The 11,705-nt window shown below is 44.0% G+C and overlaps 1 protein-coding gene across 1 annotated transcript in view; it reads left to right on the top strand.

Annotated features, from left to right (window-relative positions):
• The first annotated feature begins 611 nt into the window (after nucleotides 1-611).
• TSKU (tsukushi, small leucine rich proteoglycan) overlaps nucleotides 612-11,705 on the top strand; it is a 44,723-nt gene continuing 33,629 nt past the window's right edge. Inside the window, exon 1 of the mRNA XM_085847530.1 lies at nucleotides 612-846. The gene's annotated coding sequence lies outside the window, so the exon portion shown is untranslated. The remainder of the gene's footprint in view (nucleotides 847-11,705) is intronic.

Below are 11,705 nucleotides of genomic sequence, written 5' to 3'. Positions count from 1 at the left end.
GACTTACACCAAGAAATGCAACCAGATGGGATGCCCAGCTTAATGGCCGTCTGTGGGATGGCGCAATCATTGGAGAAACACTACGTTTGTGAATTCACAGGTTGGCAGTTTGCAGTCGAGTTGGTAATCCAACCAAAACTAAACAGATCAAAGGTGAGTCTGCTGCCCTCCCACCCTCAATAAGTAATATTTTGCCTCCTGTTACCCCCACACCCTTATATACTGATACTCCCTTGCTAATCGCTTAATCGAGACAAATACAGCACATTCCTTGGCTATTCCTTGCATGGTCATATTCAGCAGGAATCTGCTGTGAAGCTTTCCTGGTGTATCTCGAGAGATTAAGTTATGACTTGGCTTCAGTCCTTTCCTGATGTGAATTTCAACATCTCTTTATGAGCATATCTTACAACACGAGCCCTTAATCTCATACCTTAACCTCTTGATGTATTTTGTGTTTACTCTCACTTTCTCTTTTGCTTTGCCTCAAGATGTATAATTCTGCCAAAATAATTTTGAGTTTTTACCACCTATTCATTCATCGTCTTCACTTGGCTTCAGATCACAGGTATGGAATGTTTTCTTCAAGTTTCATCTTGGACATTTTATTCTGCTGATAAATTCATAAAGACAGAAACAGAACTCTTCAGGACTGGTGTTTATTTGAATGTGTGAAAATCCATATGATCACTATAATCATCCTGTGGTTGGTGGTCGGTAGACCATGGTTATGCACTGTGGAAATTTTCTCTGTCTCCCTCTCTCTTTCTGTCTGTCTCCCTCTCCCTCTCTCCTCTCGGACCCGAATGAATGACGCCTGTATCCTCAACTGATGGCTCAGACTTGGTGAGACACGATTATTCTCGTTCTTTGTAAAATGATGTGTGAGAGTGGAAGTCTGTTTGTCATTGTGTGAATGTATGAGAAGTAGAAGGAATTCTCAACATCTCTATATCTACCTCTCCCTCTCATGCTGTGATCTCCTTCTCTCTGATGCTCTTCTCCCCCTTCTTTCCTCCTCTCTCTCTCCCTTTCCTCCTACCTAATGCTCCCTCTGCAACACTTCTCAACAATGTACTGTTCTTTATTTTATTTTAACAAATAGGAATTAGAAAAACACAATGAACACTCTCATGAATATGTCTGAACAATTATGGAACTCCTTTTTTTTGGTTTCTTTGTTTGTATACACTGTCGAGGCTCATATGAGAGCTAACACACAGAACGTACAAGAAGGGGAACAGGAGTCAAGAGGGGTGGGAGAGGGAAGTTAAAAACATTGTGGAACAGAGACATGAGATCTGTGGATGATGGAGGATGGGGTGGGGCACACAGGGTAAAGAAGATGGACACGACAGGGACTTTCAAGTCCTTACACGACAGGGACTTTCAGGTCCTTACACAACAGGGACTTTCAGAAAGGAAAGCAGGGAATTTGAAGGAGGTAGGTTTGGGGTGAATTAACAAGGGTAGAAAAGATTGTGGCTTTGGATGGGGGAAGATAAGAGATGGTGGTGAACAGCTGTTTTGAAGACCTGGAGGGAAGAGTGGGATTAAAGAGAGTGTGGGAGTTTGTTCCAAGGACAGGCAAAAGAGAGAAATGAAAGAGTGAAGATGAGCAGTGATTCGTGATTTTGGTAGTTTTACCAGAAGGAGGTTGCTGGCGGACCTTGAGCGCCTGCAGAAATGTGGTGGCGGGGGACATATCTCAGACAGAGCAGGGGAGCGAGGCTGGAGAGGAGATGGTGTGGTCATATGGCAGCTTCGCTGCCGGGGTAGCTATCATTTCTTGAAGCGTGACTGTGTCGCTGATGCAGTGCCCCTCGACCAGTACACACACTGGAACTGGTACTCATTTCGCCGACCTCGGAAGGATGACAGGCTGAGTCAACCCCCTGGTGTATTAATTCAGCGGCCGACGGGGCTTGAACTCAGGAACCTAGGACCCCAAGCCACCACCCTAACCACTGAGCCAACACCAGGCTCACGAGGAGATTGCAGAAGACAGAAAGACCACCGACCTGCCTGCAGTGAGAGAGTGACATACCCAAAGACTCAGCCTTATCGCGGGAGATATCAATGATCCTACATGCCTTGGTTTCCATAGTATGAAACCGAGAAAGGTTAGAGGCAGGAGCACCAGCCCAGAGGGGAGAGCAGTACTCCATCAGGATGCGGATGAAAGCTTTGTACGTGGTTCGGAGCTCAGGTGGACCGAGGAAGGACTTTGCATGACCGAGGATGCCCAGTCGGCGACTGGCTTTGGAGGCTTGGTTGGAAATGTGGCTTTCCCAGTAAAGATCATGGCAGATAATGAGACCCAGAAGCTTGAAGCACTTCTTCAGAAGGATTGTTGAGATAGATGGGGGGGGGGGGGTTCCAGACGGTCCTTTCGGAGAGACATAATGAGAGTGTGAGATTTGTCAAGGTTGAAAGACATGTTCCAAGTGTTTGACCAGCTTGTGATTTTATCCATATCTGCAGAGAGTGAAGAGGCACTGCTTGCCGATCTGAGGGATTACAGATGGTGGAGATGGCAGTGGTTGGAGTCATCAGCAAAGGAGGAAAGAAGGGCAACGTGCTCTGCAATGTCCTTGACACCAAATGCCTTCTCCAAGAGAAAAACGAATCTATATGATCCTCCATGTTGGCTTCTTCTTCTTATGATTGTGTGCTGCTACACTTTTCTCAGCTTCTGTAAAACTCAGGCTCTGGCACAGGAGTTGAAAATCTTCAAATTGTCTGGTCTGCAAGGCTCTGGTAAGAGAGGGCAATTTAGGAGATGTGCCATTGTTTGAGGAGACTCTCCACAGTAACAATCGATAGGGCCATTTTAATTATATCCCCACTTCTGCACAATGACTCTGCAGTGAGGTCCTGAGTCCTGAATCCAAGTCCTGAGGCGTTTGAGACATGGCCAGGTTGGCCATGTCTCACTGGCTCCTTTTGGCAGGGATTCCTCGGGGTCAAGTGATAGCTTGTGAGGTCTTCATTGTAGGTGCGTTGACCAAGCATCTATCCTGCAGCTGTGGGGATTACCAACCAGGGACTAAATAGCATGAAGGAAGCTATTCCTGGACAGCTGGACTTCAACCTCTTGGGTGCCTGCTTGTTTGGAAGAGTGTTTGGCGAGAGTCACATTCCTGCTTGGTTCTTTCTATTTGTGAGGAGACATATTTTGCTGTTTATAAAATCATACACCTCCTTATGGAAAGACAATGATAGCATTGTCTTGAAAAATAATCACCTTCTCAACACTTCCAATGCTGTTCTTAAAAGCCTAATATACACGACGGAACATTTGGGCAAGTTTTTTTTTTTTTAACTTATGCAGCTTCCGTGCATACATTTGGAAATTTTTTAGCTGTGTGTCACATTATTTCATCACTCACGTCATATCACACACGTAGCTGATTAGCTGAGGCTAGAGACAGGTCAGCATAGTTGCAAGGAAAGTTCCAGGAAATAGAGTAGGGTTCTATATTTTGCAGCTTATCTGTAACGTCCAACAATTGCGCACATCAAAGGATATCCTTCCTTGAGTAAAAAAAAGTTTCTTCACGTATGCAGGCCTTTAACATCCAGAAGATGATGTGCAACTTTCCTTTGTACTCAATCAACCTCACTCGGAAATAAACTCCAGTATAAGGTGCAATCTGGATTTTAATTTTAATTCTGTATGTTGTACTTAAATCAAATGAAAGGGTAAAGTAATCACAAAAGTTATCCGTTCTGTTAAGCACTTGGATATCTGGAATTTATTACATAAACGGATTACTGGAACAGAATACATAACAGGATATTGTGTTGGATTACATGATTGATTACCTTGTTAGTTATAGCTGATGTAATCAACAACATGTTTTCCATCACTGCTGATTCTCCCTGGGACTGTTTTGAGGAAATTATGGATGTGGGAACTTGTGCAATTAAAATGTTGTAAATTTAAAATGTCCACAATATATATATATATATATATATATATATATATATATATATATATATATATATATATATATATATATATATATATATATATATATATATATATATATATATATATATATATATATACACACACATACACACAATAGTACATCATGATGTGTAATTATAAAAAGCCATTGAAAAGCGATAAAGTGTCAGACAGACAGTGCACAGACATTTCACAAATCTCCCCTTTCACTCCCCTCCATGCATCCCAGCATGCAACATACCATTAATCCCATCCAGCTCCGTTTCATTCCCCCATCCTTATTCGTAAGACCTCACTTAACATCGTCCTGGTTAACATCGTTTCGTTTTTAAATCGCTGATCTATGAGAGAACATACTTGTTTAAAGTCGTTTTAGCTCTAATTTAGTGCCAAACTAATGGTTTTCCACGTTTTAATAAAGCTACAGTATAAACCATACCATGAATATCGGTGTATAAACCATACCATAAATACTGGTGTATATGCACACCGAGAGTACATACAGCATCGGCCTTATATCTACCGAGCTGTGCATTGATAACATCGGTGGGTCCTGGGCTGAAGTTACTCAGGTGTGCATGAATGGTGTGTGGAGGAAGTTGTGGCCTGAATGTGTCAATGACTTGAAAAGATTTAAAGATGTTGTCCCCACTATGAAGAAAGTTATCCTCGGCTTGGCCAATAAAGTGGGTTTTGATGAGGTGGAAGAAGTCGACGTCACACTACCTCTGCAATTACACCGAGCAGAGCTAACAATTGAAGATCTGAAGCAACTTGAGATGATGATATTCAATTGTTTATTTTTTCCCTGGAACCTAACCCCCCTCCCCTATTTGCATTAATTCCTAAGGGGAAATTGGATTCGCTTAAAGTCGTTTCGGTTCAAGTCGCACTTTTCAAGAACATAACTACAGCGTTAAGTGAGGACTGACTGTGTACTATTAAATAATTGTGTGTTTTTACGAGTGAACATTGTAATCTTCTTCTGGTGTGTGGCAGCTTAGCTGCCGGGGTAGCTATTATTTCTTGGAAGCATGACTGTGTCGCTGATGCAGTGCCCCTCTACCAGGACACACTGTTACTCATTTCGTCGACCTCGGAAGGATGACAGGCTGAGTCAACCCCCTGGTGTATTAATTCAGCGGCCAACGGGGCTTTTTACTCAGGACCCTAGGATCCCAAGCCGCCACCCTAACCACAAAGCCAATACCAGACTATAACATTGTAATATTATTTAGTCATTTTAATTCAAATACTCTTCTTTATACTGTCCGCATTGAGAGCTCAAGGTTACTGTAAGTAGATGTTGCATCAGCAATTCACATCTTTAAATGGCGAAACTATAGGGAGATGTGTGGGGTTGGAGGAGAGGCATTAAAAGTGAGGGATGGGGAGAGAGATTTTAAACAGTACTGTGCAAAAATTTTAGTTATTCAAATGACATTCATACTTTACAATAAATTTATGAAATTATCATCATATATGTTTGTAAATACAAATTAACAGCTTCCCTCAGCGATCGTGGTATTTTAGTCATTGGTGTGTGTCCCCCCCCCCCCCCATTGCTGTTCAGGTAACGCCAAGATGCCCTCTTTCGATGATGCCCCTCTCTCGAAGATGCCCCTCTCTCGATGATGCCCCTCTCTCGATGATTCCCCTCTCTCGATGGTGCCCCTATCTCGATGGTGCCCCTCTCTCGATGGTACCCTTCTCTCGATGATGCCCCTCTCTCGATGATGCCCCTCTCTCGACGATGCTCCTCTCTCGACGATGCCCCTCTCTCGACGATGCCCCTCTCTCGACGATGCCCCTCTCTCGACGATGCCCCTCTCTCGACGATGCCCCTCTCTCGACGATGCCCCTCTCTCGACGATGCTCCTCTCCTCTCATCTCTTGAGGATGCCCCTCTCAATCTCTCGATGATGTCCCTCTCAATCTCTTGATGATGCCCCTCTCAAAACTCCTCCCTCTCTCTCCCTCGGCCTCATCATGTATCCCGGATGTCCGTGTGGTCAGGGCTTTTCGGTTTCTTCGACGGAACTATTTGCAATCGTTCAAGCTATGGAATGGATAATCGAGTTCACTCCTCTTAGTGCAGTTATCCTCTCGGACTCATTTTCGGCATTAAAGGCGCTGGAATCCTTACAGGGTGGCTGTAGGGCTATGGCTGTCGGCGAGTTTGATCAGATTCTGGTGCGTGGCGTGGATAGAGCCTCCTTGGCTTTGACAGCGCCATTAAACCCTCAAAAAAAAAAACGGCTTCCGGTTCTGGGTTTGGAGCATCGGCAGGTCTCCTTCAAGGCTCTCTGCTGACAATCTCAAAGTTAAGTTTCCGGTCGTTATCTGTCCCGTTTTAACGGTTTATTTTCTCACCTACATGTTACTGTGTGTTCCTCGTTCGGTTTTGTTTCAAAAATCGTGCTATTTTGTGAGATTTTGTCGATGTTGTCTTCCTGGGTGCTTGAGGTCTACCCTTCAGGCTTGAGGCCTACCCTTTGTTCCCCTCGGTGTACGATTGTGTTTATTACTTACGAAATCTAAAGATTTCGTAAGTGTATTGATGACTTCCGTTTCTGTTTGTTACTTACGAAATGCAAAAGATTTCGTAAGTATATTGATAACTTCCGTTTCTGTTTGTTTGTAGGCACGATAACTCGAGAATGGAAGAAGCTACCAATGTCAAATTACACCACGTGATTCAGGAGGGTGATGGGAATTTCAAAAAAGTTTGAAAATCCGAGTTTAAAAAAGTGAAAAAAAAAAAGTTTGACATTCCCGCCGAACAAAAAACGACTCCTGCGAACAATTGACGACGCTTCCGAACCCCCGCGCATGTTTAGCGAACTTTTGGAGCCTAAAATACGAATGTTGGACTTTGCCGTTTTTTCGACATTTGCATCCTTCGCGAACGGTTCGCGTGTCCCGTGAAAACCCACCTTGAGCTGAGTAGATTCAAGTACTTGTTTTGCCTTGTGGAGGTTCTTCTGGGTCTTCCTTTTCTTGTGTTTTTTTGTATACCTTGTCGAGGCTCGTATGAGAGCTAACACACAACACACAGCAAGGGGGGGGGGCATGAAACAAGAGTGGCGGGAGTGCGAAGGAAAAAACAGTCGGGAACAGAGACACGAGGAGATCTGTGGAAGGGAGAGGGATGGGGCGGGGAACATTGGGTATACAAGATGGACATTACAGGGACTTTCAGGAAGGAAAGCAGGGAATTTGAAGGAGGTGGGTTTGGGGTGGATAGACCCTTGTATCGAGTCTTGTCTTGTATCGAACCAGTTTTTTTCAGGTGTTGAAAAGTGTACCTCACACCATTGTTGGAGATCTTTAACTTTTCTGCTATTTTCTACATCGTGTGCCGTTCTTCTCGCAGAGTTTGGATCTTCACACACTGTTCTGTTGAAAGTTGCTTTCTTGGCACCATTCTAAACCCCCTCATAGACTTTCAAGCAAGGGAACAAGCTGATGAAAAGGATTTTCGCATTTTCACTAATTTGCAACTTTCATTGTGGTTTATGGTAATTCACTTTAATATAACTGGTGTTGATTACTTCGATAATAAATTTTTATTTACTGCACAAAATCCACAGTGTTTCCTGCATATTGTTGTGGTTCTGTGAAACCGTCGCTCTCCAAGGCAAATGCATACAATATATAGTGGTCCCGAGACAGTTATTTCATTAGTATCCATTTTGGTTAGCCCTTCCCTCATATCTAGTGGGTATATGAGACAAAATGTGTTGTAAGGGCTTTCAGATAGGTCTTTAATTCCATTCTCTATTCCTTTATTTTATTTTCTCTACTTTCCACACATGACCTTTCCTTCACACAAGCATCCACGCATGTTAACGGACAGCTTCATTAGTAAATGCCACCAAAACCCTGTTCAAACTGCGCGCCATTCCCCAATGGACACTTTGTTTCAACCATCTCCGCGCTCGAACCACAACACTACACCCTTCATATGACCACCACAACGCCTTCCTAAAAATCCCCACAATAACCTACATTTGCCTACCTCACCTCAATCGTTACAAATGTTTCAATCACCCCACCACAATGCTTCAACCACCTCACCGCAATGCCACAACCTCAGTCAGCACCCCAGACGCCCGTCACCCACTGTCCTTTGAAGATATTGGGGAACCATGGATGCTACCTATCCGAACAGATGCTTGTGTTTGAAATGTTTTAGCATATAGCTCGAAGCGCAAGTATGTGGTGGAATCCATTCAATGTCACCTGGATAGCCCGAGCGCTTTGCTCAATCACAACCCCCATTTGGTGTCAGTGCACTTTGTGGCTGGAAAGCGCTCCGAGAAACCTGTGCCCCATGTTAATCTTGGAGCTCTGTCGCATGGCCGAGTTCAGGGGTGAAGGAGGCCATGCTCAGCTTCAGGGCCTTGTGGGGTGGGGCTACTTCTTGAGAAAGCGTCTGTGCACCAATGATGGTGCTGGAAAACGCCGACCAACCGTCCTGATCTGACTTTGAGCTCCTCCCTCGCCAGACGTCTATGAAACATCCGGGCTGAAGAGTCTTAGAGTTGGGAGAGGAATTGCTGAGAGCATAGTAGTGTCGTCGTTGCTGAGTTGTAGCTGTGTGCTGGGGAGTTGCTGAGGTCTGAGTGCGAGGTGCTGAGCAAGAAGAACAGAGTTTTGGCTTTATCAGCGGCACGAGGAGGAAGGCGGAAGGAACAGAGTAGGCAGAGCAGAGCGCTGGGAGGGCGAGTGAACGGAACGCCAGACCGATCATAGATATCCGACTGTCAGCATTTACATTTACAGACCTTCTCACACGTCATTGTTAAGCTATCCTCTTACATGTTCTGTCTTTTATCTTCTATATTGTCTGCTGTAGATGCAGCAGAGCTAAAAGAGCAACCCTAGAGACATGCACCTCTTCTCAGTTTTTCCATTCTCTGCACCCCACCTGCACCTCGTTTGCACCTCCTCATTCACACAACTTGGACCAAGTTCTCTTGCCTCATCCCCCTCCGAAGCAACTGGGAAGTTTGGGTCCAACGGCCATGCCAGGTATCATGGAGGTCGCAATCACATCAAACTGTCTCTGTCTTTCTTGCTACTCTAATTTCCTCGGGAATGAATCTGATGGCGTCTGTCCTCGTATAAGATAAGATTGTAGAAGTGTTACGTCGGGTTAGCTCTGTACTGTGTCCTCTTTTATGTCTAACTGTTTTTCTTTTACAGCACCTCACAAATCCTTGCTTTCCCCTGCTGCATTTATTGCTTTGCATTAAAACCTTTTATTGTGCTTCAATCCCTTTCCTCGCCTTAATTATAAATAAATTGCTTGTATTACAAATGCACTTTTTTCTGCCTTTTCCTCCATTGGTTCAGCGTAGTCTGCATGCAGGTTAGCCGGGAAGTTCTGCCCCACTAGTTGCTCTTATTAGCCAGTGCGCACTTGGCAGTTTCGCTCAGCTGTACCTGATCTGGTAAGTTAATACAAGTACACAGCGAGGACACAAAAGTCGCTTGGTGTGGTCAATCCACCGGAAACGGTAACACGTGAAGTAGTATAACCCTGCCAGGATTGGCAGGACCAATTGGTGTTCGTGGTTGCTCGGCAACCCACTCATGCGTGGAGTTATCTGTGCCTGGCGGCTTCGAGACCAGGAGTTCAGGAAGGACCTGAGTGCTTCCCTTCATGGCGAGCCTCAAACCCCGGGTCCGCGACAATATTTTATTTGTGGTAAGTGGATATTACAAGGACATGATAATATGTATGAAGCAAAAATAAAACTTGTTCAATTTCCTAATTTATTTTATAAACTTAAAGGTAACTGTGATAGTTAATTGAATTTCCCATAAATTTGAGTAATCATCGACCAACATTGCACACTTATAACTTCCCACATATGTTGAATGGGATGGACAGCACCAATCATAGCATAGCACCCCAAAAGTGAAAATAACCCAAACTTTCGCACAGTGCTGTATTTGATAACACACTCGTAAAGATTCCCAAATTGGTATTTAACTAACACAGACACCTCACCATACAGCCACCTTAAATGCAAAATAATTTCTTCATGGGAAAGCCTGGTGTTGGCTTAACGGTTAAGGCCCTGTCACACTTTGACGTTTTAGCCAGTGTATGGCAAGGTATCAAAATGTATGTAAAACGCTGGCATATCATGAACTATTGATGTTTTTTTCAAGTTTTGGACGTATTCATAACGAGTTGGACGTATGCATAACGCATTAGTAATGTACACAGAACGTTTTGATAACATATAGATAACTTATATCAACGAATGCTGAGCGTGTTGTCAGCGTTCACAACCTATGCCCAACGATAGTCTAACTTATGCATAGCGCACGGCAGCGTATCGCCGACGATCTCGTGGCTTAGGCTATTAATAGGCTGCGGCTCGACGATTCAAATCATAACCGCACTAGACATCGAAGTGTCAAGCCGCTGTCACCTTGACGTTTTAGCCAGCGTATACCGACGTATGAAAAATTTGCCGAATACGCTGGCACATGTCGAATACGTTATGGGTAAGTTTTGTTTACGTTAAGAGCATGCTGAAGCACGCTGGCATACGTCGTAGTACGCCGAGTACGTCGCCAAATTTTCAGCATGTTGAAAATTTTTCGACGTATGCCAGCGTATGACACACGTTCCGCATACGCTGGCCATAAGTTGTAGGCACGTTACACGATCGTTGACACACGTTACTTGTAAGTTACTCATAAGTCGAAACACGTCGAGGTAATGGTTAGCGTCAGTGTTCCAGACTCCCTGGTTTTTTTGTTTCTTTTTTTTCTTTCTTCGGTATGACGGTGATGTTGACACTTCGATTTCTAGTGCGGTTATGATTTAAATCGTTGAGCGGCAGCCTATTTATTATATTATAACCGCAATAGAAATCGAAGTGTCAACATCACCGTCATACCGAAGAAAAAACAATAAACAAAAAAAAAAACAGCGAGTCTGGAACACTGACGCTAACCATTACCTTGACATGTTTCGACTTATGAGTAACTTACAAGTAACGTGTGTCAACGATCGCGTATCGTGCCTACAACACGTTACTCATAGGTTAGAAATAAGTTTCGGGTATGCTAAACATTACCTCGACGTGTTTCGACTTATGAGTAACTTACAAGTAATGTGTGTCGACGATCGCGTAACGTGCCTACAACTTATGGCCAGCATATGCAGAACGTGTGAGTCATACGCTGGCATACGTCGAAAAATTTCAAGCATGGAAAATTTGTCTAACAGTTCGGCGTACTATGACGTATGCCAGCGTACTACGACGTATGCCAGCGTGCTCTTAGCGTATACAAAACTTACCCATACATATTCGACGTGTGCCAGCATTTTAGACAAATTTTTTCATACGTCGGCATACGCTGGCTAAATCGTCAAGGTGTGACAGGGCCTTTAAGTTGGTTGACTTAAGATCTTAAGGTCTTGAGTTTAAGCCCCTGTCTGCCATTGAATTAGCACCGGGTGGATTGACTCAGCATGTCATCCTTTTGAGGTTGGCAAAATGAGTACCAGCATGCTGGTAACAGGGGGCATTGCATCGGTGGCACAGCTGTGTGCCTAGAAAATGATGCAGCCAAGCATCCACAGACTGCATGTAAATAAATAAATAAATATTCATGGGAAATAGCACAAGTTCACTCGAATCATCCAAACATCAAATGTGATGAACCACTGCTATACCTCAAACAGGTTAGTCACAAC

Source organism: Eptatretus burgeri, chromosome 11 (assembly GCF_056783735.1).
Source record: "Eptatretus burgeri isolate ZD-2024b chromosome 11, Ebu_testis_v1, whole genome shotgun sequence".
Classification (NCBI taxonomy): domain Eukaryota; kingdom Metazoa; phylum Chordata; class Myxini; order Myxiniformes; family Myxinidae; genus Eptatretus; species Eptatretus burgeri.
This window is presented reverse-complemented; position numbering and strand designations above follow the sequence as displayed.